Genomic DNA, 10,491 nt, shown 5'->3' on the forward strand with positions numbered 1-10,491 from the left:
CTACTAACAGGTTTGCTAAAAAGATGAAATGAGACTATTTGTAGAGATGTTAAGTTTTAAACTCCTGTACAGTGTTAGCCATGTTCATATTCTTCTTTTTTATCGTAGTGAAATGATACGTTTGGGGAATGGGATGAGTAAGGAATGAAATTAGTGAAAAATGCTAAATTCAGAGTAGTCCTGATCTATAATATTCTGAGAGTTCCCCCTTAGTTCTTCAAGCCCTGGGGTGAGATATTTAGGGACTCTTACAAAGCCACATATCTTAGCTCCTTTCTTGAACGTACAAGTCTTATGTTGATTGTTCATGGCAATATTTTTCCAGTTCTTAATATTACAAAGTTATAAAATTTAAAAGAATAGATGAAACTCTCATTAAGCATTGAAAATCTAGTTAAGTATAGGTTAATAACAAAAAACAAGAAGCAAAACCCAAGACCCCTCTATCAATGGTATATTACACATATTACTCACTAATATCCTAAGCAGGAATATTATAGAGTAGAATGTAAAGAATAATAAAAGTGAAGATCAGAATGAGATCGAAGTGTAGAAATATTTAAAGGGCACCATTTCCCTATTGGTCATTAAAAGCCTACAATATCTAGGGTATCCTATACCAGGGGCATGTTAATAGATTATGAGTGACTGGGTTAGTGATTTAACAAAACAAATGTTTGAAACTCTTTTTAAATAGTTTTTTTTTTAACATTTTATTTATTTATTTGACAGAGAGAGACACAGCGAGAGAGGGAACACAAGCGGGGGGGGTGGAAGAGGGAGAAGCAGACTCCTCGCTGAGCAAGGAGCCCGATGTGGGGCTTGATCCCAGGACCCTGGGATCATGACCTGAGCTGAAGGCAGATACTTAATGACTGAGCCACCCAGGGGCCCCTAAATAGTTTTAAATAGTGAGATTCTTGTCCCCAAACCAGAGAGTGTCTTCTTGACAGAACCTGAATTAATTGTCGCTTAAGATTCAGAACCCTAAGGGACAGACAGTCCAAAGACTTTTCATTCTGTCATTCCGATAAAGTCATTCTATCTTCCGAAAAAATTTAGATACTTATTTTTAGATCAATTTTTAAATAAAAATTAAGAGATCCAAAAATATTAGTGGCTTGCCCGAGATCACTCACACAGTGAAAATATAAGGACTGTCATCCACGTCCCCTGATGTATCCTCTAATGCTTTTCTCATTATATTTCATAGCTTCTTATATATTCATGTTTCATATATATTCTGTTTTTAACATAATAGAGTCTACTCTGGTGGCTTTCTGTATTTATTTTGATCATTTAAGGAATGTACTCCTTTTTTAGATTAATATTCTGTAGAGGAAAAGAATGAATCTCTGGCATTTGTGAGGAAAAGTTTAATTTATTGAAGACAATTCCCCTGTACGTTGGTGCTAGAGAAAAGAAGCTGGCCATCTACAAAGCTTCATAGGAACAGTCGGATCAACCACAAGGTTTGGAATCTGTTCCCATCATGCTGGGGTTCATCTGGACATGTTTGCCGAGCTGGCAGGGTAGGGCTGGAGCTCAGGTTCTGCCACATTATAGTGCTGTTGTAGTACAGCCTGTGATCACATGCTGAGGGTGTTGAAACTTGCCTAATCATAAAGTTCAAAAGCCCCACATCCCAGGGTCAGAGTTTATCTTCCAGAGTCTGGCATCCAGCGCTGTCAGATTGCTGTGAGCTGCTCCAGTGTGTGCAGGACAGTGGGGGACCCCCATATGAAACTCAAGCCCTGTCTCTGTAGGGTTTAAGCCAATGGATCTCCTCCAGCAGGCCCAGCAGATGTATTATGGTCTGGTCTTTAAGAGTTCTGTGTATGCGCGTCATGAAAATCAAGCCAACAGATACTGCTACATATCTCGATAAGCATCCTTTGTTATGGTTTTATAAATGTAAAATACACATATATAATTCAATTAATTAAGTAGTATTTGTGACAGTAATTTCATATTACCAAGTATTCTTTTATCTATGGCAACGTAGAGTTCAATTAGTCGCAGCTTCTCCATTTTCTTTTTTTAATTAAAGAAACATTTCAACATATACTATTAAGTCTAAGATATGTATGTATGCATAATTAAGATTTAACAAATGTTAGCATTTCCTATATATATTTTTTTATTAGTTTTATTAAATATTTTATTTTTGGGGGGGAAAAAGTAATACAGGTATAACAGAAGACACCTTCACATCCCTACTTGACTTCGTCTCCTTTCCTCTCTTGTTACTGAACTAAAGAGAGAAATTTCAGAAAGTTTATAAGATAAACAATATATTTTTCTTTTGTTATCAAACTTTTGTGATAATTCTTACATTCTTGAGTGTGAGAGTGGTATTGTGATTATACAGAAAAATGTCTTTGTTAACTGGATATATATTGTATTTAGATAGGAGATGTCACAAGGTTTGCAAATTGCTTTCAAATGGTTCAGGAAGATGTGTGTGCACACAGATTTGTAAAGAAACAACAAATGTGACAAAATGTTAGCAATTGGTTATTCTAGGTAAAGAGTTTATGGTATTTATCTTACTGTTCCCTCATTTTTTCTGTAGATTTGAAAAAAAAAGTTTGGGAATTTCAAAGCACCATATAATTAGCACCCTATATGTATCAGTAAATAAGTTGCTTGAATTCTCTCATAACTCAGTACTGCATTCTAGATTTATCCAACTTATTACATAAATGTCTTATTTTAACTCACATATACAATGCTATTGTATACTAACCTTTCCCCTCTGTAAGGGCATTTAGGTTTTGTTTTGTTTTGTTTTTTGAATAATGAGAGTTGTGAATTGCTTTATGAATTGCTTATGAATTGCTCCTTGTGCACCCTGCAACAATTTCTGTATATGTAGGAGACCTGCTGCATAGAAGGTTGTGTATATTTAGCTTTGTTTTGGAGACCAACCAGAATAGTACACATTGTTTCTTATTGGTGAGAGATCTTGGCATGGGAGCTGCTTAGCTTTGGGGCCCACACTTGATTGCAGATGCTCCAGTCCTACTGCATCACAGCCAAGACCTGGAATGCACTTTCATTGAAATGGAAGGTGATTGGGCTGTGATTCTGGGTCCTCCATTCCATGTATTTCTGGGGCTTATTTAGTTGACTTGCAAGCTCAATTGATGTCTCCCTTCTTTCCTGGTCTGATTCTGTGGTCCTGATTCTGTTCTCTCAGTTCAAGAGGATGATCTTTCAAATAGAGAGGAACATTCTTTGTTCATAAGTAAACAAGTAGTAGTGCTCTCCAAAAAACAAATATTTTTAAGGTAAAATGCATCAAATGCTCAACTTAATGTGACAAGGCACCTTTAATCTTGTTCAGTTTATGTGACTTTATTTCATTATTGAAATATACTTGATGGGCACCTGGGTGGCTCAGTCAGTTTTGTCAGACTCTTGATTTTGGCTCAGGTGATGATCTCAGGGTTGTGGAATCGAGCCCAGTCCTGGGGTCTGTGCTCAGTACGGAGTCTGCTTGTCCTTCTCCCTCTGCTCTTCCCCTGCTCATGTTCTTTCTCTCTCTCTCTCTGAAAGAAGGAAGGGAGGGAGGGAGGGAGGGAGAAAGGAAGGAAGGAAGGAAAGAAAGAAAGGGAAAGAGAGAAAATATTTTTAAAAAGACTTAACTTCCCCCTTCAGCAAATAATAACTCTTCACAAAATGCTAGTCTTAACAATGTAAAAAGTAGTCTTTTTCAATGTAAAATGGTGTATCCACTTTGGAAAATAAGTTTGGCAGTTCCTTGAAATGTTAAGTCTGTAGTTATCATATAACCCATCAGTTGTAAATTCCTAGCTGTACACCCAAGAGAAATAAAAACATACATCCACACAGAAACTTGTACATGAATGTTCATATCATCATTCCTCCCAGTATACAAAAGTGGAAACAACCAAAATGTCCATCAAATGATGAATGGGATAAAAAAATGTGTGGTATATCCCTACAATTAAATGTTCTTGAGTAATAAAAAAGAGTGATGTACGGATCCATGCTACAACATGGATGAACTTTTAAATGATAGAAACAAGTCACAAAAGACCGTGTGTGTTGTAACTCCACTTACATGAAAATTCCAGAATAGGCAAATCTATAGAGACAGAAAGTACATTAGTGGCTGTCTGGGACTGGGATGGGGATATGAGGAATGACTGCTAATGGAATGGTTTCTTTGGGGGGAAGACAAAAATACCTATAATTAGATTATAGCAGTGATTGTGCAACTCTGCAGATATAAATAAAAACCACTGAATTGTACCTTAAGTGCATATATTTTATGGAATGTAAATTATGTACATCTCAATAAAGCTGCTAAAAATAGTCTTATTTTATGAAGTTAGGCCAAAGTATTTTAAAACTGATTACAAATATGAAACTATCAATGATCTTTGCTTATTTTGAATCTTATAAAATGGCAATTTTAGTATACCGGAAGGTGGGCTATAATACTGATGTTAGGGATGAATAATTCTAGCTGACATAGGTTTATCTGAAAATATAGCAGTTGTACCATATGTTGATACAGTGTTATAGCACTGGAGTTACACAGACAAATGTGCAATTCAGGAACTTGATTTAGGCTGGAGGCATTAACTGGGACATATAAAGTACGTTGAAGTTGGCATTTATGGACATGACACTGAATGAAATCATCAAGATAGTGAGTGTAGAGACGAGAGATTTTGCAACATTCAGAGGTCTTACAGAAGAGGAGGAATCACCGAAGGAGACTGAGAAAAGAAGTAGCTGGTAGCTCAGTCACGAGCAAAGAGTATGTGATGTCCTGTGAGGTGAAGTATTACCCAGACCTGGCCCTTGGATAAAACTTTGGCATTTTTGGCAGCTACAATTGCAAAGACATCTCTGCAGTGAGCTGAGAATTTCTTTTGATCAGGTTTCAGCTACCCACACTTTAGATCTTACTGGATCACCCATCTTGCCTCAAGTTATGGTGTTCGTAATTATCAGCTTCAGTGGAGAGGTGGGGATATCTGAGCTTATTAAACAAGCAGTTAATAAGTGGTGGGGAATTGCTGTATTAGGTGAAGAAAAAATCGGGGAAAGAGGAGAAAAAACCATGTTCAAAATTGAAAGTTGGAGGCTAGGAGTCATTGTAATTTGATTACTGAAATCCATTTTATACCCCAAACTGGTAAAAGTTGGTTATTTATTAGAACAAAAATTTCACATTCTAGTAAAATGCTTTATGTAAAATAATATTCCTTTAGATCATTCAAAATGCCCTCGGTGCTTTTTTTGTTTCCTGCTAATAGGATAATGATGCCGAGCTTAACAAAAAGATTTCAGAGACTTAAAATTAATAAAAGTATATTGTACAGCCTTGCCATACATGCAGGGTGGATAGTCAGTAGAGACAGCAATTTCCAGATCTATCCATAATGAAATAGGAATTGAAACATAAAAATTAGCCAACCTTAAGCAGGTAGGCAGAGGGTTTCATTCATTTTAATCACTAGGGGATCCAGGCTGAAGGAGATACCAGCAGTTTATGGTGCTATCATCTCAATGTGAGGCTTCAGGGTTCTCCATGACTGGGTCTCAAGGTAGGCAATGAAGATCGAATACTAAATGCTCATGCACATGATGACACATGTCTCTTCAGCTCACATTTTGCTGATGAAAACAAGTCACTTGGCTATGCTTATTGTTCTGGGTACAAACAAGTGCATCTTCTCTGTGTCTGGAATCAGACACCCAGGGGTGTTGGGGGATGCTAGTGATGTCTGTTAGATCTAAGTGCCCCTTGTGACTTAATAATCAGAACTGCTAAGTGTTACCTGCCTGTCGTACCTCCCCTCTGCCTTTATAAGCCCTGTATATTTGAATTGGATTGGAGGTGATGAGGAAAGGAAAAAAAAAAAAGTTCACTATGACCCTTAGGAGTTTATTTAAAAAAAAAAAGGGATAGGATGATAGCAGGGAATGTGGAGTGTCAATGATTTTTTAAAAAGGTAATCTTAGTTTGTCTTTGTAACAGAGTATTTTGAATTACTGAATGATGTGTTGTTATTCCCTTTTCTTCTCTTATCCTATTTATTTTCTCTTTCTCGCTAGGAGGACCTCCCTGCCAGTTAAAGTAAGCCATGTCACCCATGGATTTGGAGATGGGTAACCATATCAAAGAAATGATGGCTGCAAAATTAAACTTAAATTTATAAACTCAACATTGAAATCTCATATATAAGAGAAAAATTTAGATTTGAGCAGAGGGGATTTTTTTTTTTCCTACTCTCAGACTACATTTGAGACTCCTTTGGCTTTGAGAGGATTATCAGAGAGAGCCCACAGAAATAGGATGTGTGCAGAAAGAGACTCTCTTCAAAGATTTTTTTGCCAAGTCTTACATGGTAAGTGTCTCAGAAAAGTAGACACATCTGCAGTAAGTTGGGAGTGTAGTGGGGATATGAAAGGGCCTTAGGTAGAATTTTGGGATATGGACAGCTGAAATTTAGCAAAGATATTGTTAGGCATGCATAGTAGGCTTAAAAGGGCCAAGATGAATTGAAAGAGTGTAATCTTGGCAGGAGCCAAGTAGGCTTTGATATGAAAATTTCTCCTTTGTGGCCTGAAGCAAGAGAGAAGGAGCCATGGTTGGGGGTGTGGCAGTAAAGGTTATATAAGGAAAACAACAGAAAAACTTGGGGTATCACTGCCTTGAAGTCACAATAATACCATCTTAAACAACAGAGTTATTATAAGCTAACACTAAAATATTGTAATATACCTTTAAAATTTTTAAAAAGCAAAATGTTCCAAGGGGGGAAAATCATCTTCCTTAGAATGCCATTTTAAAGCTTCTGAATTGTTTATTTGTTTTATCAGCTCCGGAAATGTTAAAAGCCTTTTGGGAATATGTTGATGTTGAAAGAAGTTAATACATTCCACATGCTTCTATGATTTTCTATTAAGTTCAAGTTATTTTACTCACAAAAAGTAACGCAATAAATCCTTTTGATTTTGTTCAGTTTAACTCTGGTGTCTATGCAGTTTTTCTGGATGAGCGAAAGCACGGTATAATAATAAACACAAACACTGGCTCATCAGATATGGTTTGCTAGATGTGTGCACCTCAGTTTTCTCAGTTGTAAAATGGCGCTTATAACACACATTTCTCAGGTTTGTTGTGAAAACTAAACGACTAATGTGTGTAAAATGCTCAGTGAAGTCCCTGGCACATGAAAGACTTTTTGGCAAAGGTAGGTTACTATTTTTGTTATAAAAGATCTTGGTCTTTATTTACTTATTTGTTTTTAAAATGATTTTATTTATTTGAGAGAAGGAGGGGAGAGGTAGAGGGAGAAGTAGGCTCCCCACTGAGCAGGAAGCCCGAATGGGGGCTTGATCCCAGGACACTGAGATTGGGACCTGAGCCGAAGGCAGACTCACTGAGCCACCCAGGCATCCTGAGATTTTGGTCTTTAGAAGCGAGTGTTCTCTTTTGATAAAATCTCTTTCTTTATAAAAATAATAGATGCTGGAGTTAGAAGGATCTCCATAGCAAGGACTTCAGTCTCCCACCAGAGCTGGGCTTGTGTCTTTAGAGTTCCAGATGACATTCCCCCAAACTGCACTTGAATTATTTCATTGTGACCATGCACATGATGTTAGAAGGGTGCTAAACCCAATGAAAGAGAGATTCAATTATTAAAACATTGTTCTACTAATTCAACTTTCCCTCCTCTGAGAGTCCTATAGGTTGGTATTTATTCTGCCTGTGGAACTATATTGAAAAAAGCCTTTTCTATCTTCTACATGGAAATCCTTGAAATAAAATATTTAAAATTTTTCCCCTATACTTATATCTCAGGGCAAAAATAATCTTTTTCTATATATGTGGATTATAGTATAAAATCCTCATCAGTCAGTAAATATTCATTTCTGAGAGCACAGTTTGATTTAAAAATAGATTTAAAAAAGTTCACCTATCACTTTTTTCTCTTCTGAAGTAATTTACTATCAGTCACTCTTTCAAATTTGGTGGAAACAACAGTAATATCTAGAATTCTGGATAATGAAATAGGAACTCATAAAATTTAGCCAAATCATTTGTAGGTTAAGCAGGATTTAAAATGGTGTATCACTTGCTGGAGAAATATAACTGAAAACAAAAACTTTTCCCAACCCAGAAAATCTCTCTGCAAAAGTAGAAGAGAAAGAAAATAATTCTGTTATTGTATAAGCATTAAGCCAGAATGTGATGTGTATCACAAGGCAATCTGCTAAGAGACTGTAGAGACAGAAAGAAATTTCATCCTTTTTTATAAAGCCAAACAGATACACATTACATACATATTTATAAGTTAAACAATTAGATCTCAAGTAAGAAGAATTAATAGCACCATTTATTATGCATAGTGTATCCTAAATTGGTAATTGGGGTGATAAGCTGTGTTAGATAATTGGTTTTATTCAAAGGAAAAACAAACTTCTCATATCTTTATGACAGGAGGTAGTTTTGCAGCTGGGAGCAAGGTGCCCACCAAAGTTGGGCTCCTACCCTCCCACAGCAACCAGGAGATAGAGGTCCCATCTCTCTGGATGATTCCAATTTCAAGAGATGGATCTCAGGTCCTTGAAGAGGACATTCCTGGACCATAAAGTTGGCAGGAGGCTTATTTAGCTTCCAAGAGGATTTACATATATTTCAAAAAGACAGAAAAAGAACTTACATTTCTAAAGTTAATTATCTTAAAAAAAAGAGAGGGAGGAGAAGTCTATTTTTAACAGAGAGAATTAAGTCTCTTATTTTTATCTCTCCTTACACCCTGTAATCCAGGGTTGTTATTAGATTTTGTGTTGTATATTATCGTGGAATACTACGAATTAAAGAGGTTCATTCCTGGAAGCTGGTACACCCCAGCATTTTATGTGCCATATGGGAACACATGAGAAATTCGAAGAAAATCATGAAAGGAATTTGGGTGTGTTGTAAAGACACTTTGACACCTAAGTTTATCCATTCACTGGGGGAATGATAGGATCTTTGTTATAACCTCTGGAGAGTTTGAGCACTCATCCTGACTCAAGAAGAAATGGAAAGAAATAAATTCCTCTTCAGGGCACAGTAGAGGATATTTATAAAAAGTATGCCTGTGATACACACCAGGGTTCCATAAGAATCAATTAAACATTCAGACTCCCAAGACATTTGGCGTGAGCCTGCTCAAGACAGGAACCATAGCCTCCGAGGAGGGCAGTACTGGGCATTCCTCATTCTTCTCAGTGGGAATCCCTGCATTAACAGTCTGTGTAGCAGTTCACATGGCTGTCAGGGAGTTTCCTTCTGCTCAGGTGGAGCTCATGTTCAAGGAGATGGAACCCACATTGGGCACATGTGGGAACTGTTCTGATTTAAAAATCTTCTGCTTAGAAGCTACATGGGCCACAGGAGAACAATATCTCTTATAACAACGGTATGGACATAGTATTCAGGATCCCTGCAAGGAACTGTTGTAAGAGTCACTGAACCCAGGGAAGCTAAACTATGGCATGTCCAACAGGAACTTATAGTCCATTTATAGTCTTTTCCATTCCAATGCAATTTACCAATCAGGGTTCATTTTTGAAATAAGCAATGTTGAGATATCTATATACATATATATGTATGTGTATATATATATATATGTGTATATATATATGTGTATATATATATATACACACACACACAGACGTATGACATTTTATATTTAATAGAGCTATAGAATTAAATTGAAAGTGAAATGGCAGCAGAGAAAAGGATTATGTTAATCCGTGATCTATCGTGATCTTAAGCGAGTTTGTCTGTTTTAACCTCAACTTCTCATCTCTAAAATGGAGATCATGTGCTTATCTCATAGTATAAGCTATGTAGATGTGACATAACAAGGGAGAGAGCATCAGTCAATCAGTAAGTGTTCTTTGAAGCTGTCTGTTTTGGTCTATGAAGTTGTGATGGTTCCGATCTTATTTTTGGAAAGTTCCACTCTCTAGCAGCACTGTTAGAGGAAAACTGGAAGTACAAAAACAGTGGCCATTCTCAGATCTGGGAAACATCTCTTCAAGATAAAAATCTGTAGCAAACTCATGGTTATGAGCAAACCTGGGCCATAGGTTTCACGTGAATGGTGGGCAAGTTGTAAGGCCAGGGGATTCGGTTTCAATCTAAGTGCTATCATGGTTAGTTGAATAGAAATCATGTAATCTACTTAAAAAAACATTAATCAACGTAAAGCAATAATATATCTTAATATGATCCATAGTTGTATAGGTATGTGTGTGCATGTGTATTAAATTTTGAATCAACCAATACCAATTATATTCAACTTATTCCGTCTCTAACATGTGTCTACCAGACTTGTAGAGCACAGGAAAGTATTCACAATACTTTGAATGTTCTTTTTAAAAATTTAGTACTCTGTACATAGTAGCTGAAATTTGATGATTTGTTGACAAAATGTAGTTAAAAGT

General features: G+C 36.5%; 1 long non-coding RNA gene across 1 annotated transcript; it reads left to right on the forward strand.

The window, feature by feature from the left end:
• Positions 1-5,850: 5,850 nt before the first annotated feature.
• On the forward strand, positions 5,851-6,999 carry LOC141370764 (uncharacterized). Its single transcript, XR_012375092.1, has 3 exons — positions 5,851-5,996; positions 6,100-6,392; positions 6,868-6,999. It is a non-coding gene; the product is annotated as an uncharacterized lncRNA (long non-coding RNA).
• Positions 7,000-10,491: the final 3,492 nt, after the last annotated feature.

This window comes from Callorhinus ursinus, unplaced genomic scaffold, assembly GCF_003265705.2.
Source record: "Callorhinus ursinus isolate GAN/ISIS: 27379988/994484 unplaced genomic scaffold, GSC_fseal_2.0 scaffold1, whole genome shotgun sequence".
Taxonomy (NCBI): Eukaryota; Metazoa; Chordata; class Mammalia; order Carnivora; family Otariidae; genus Callorhinus; species Callorhinus ursinus.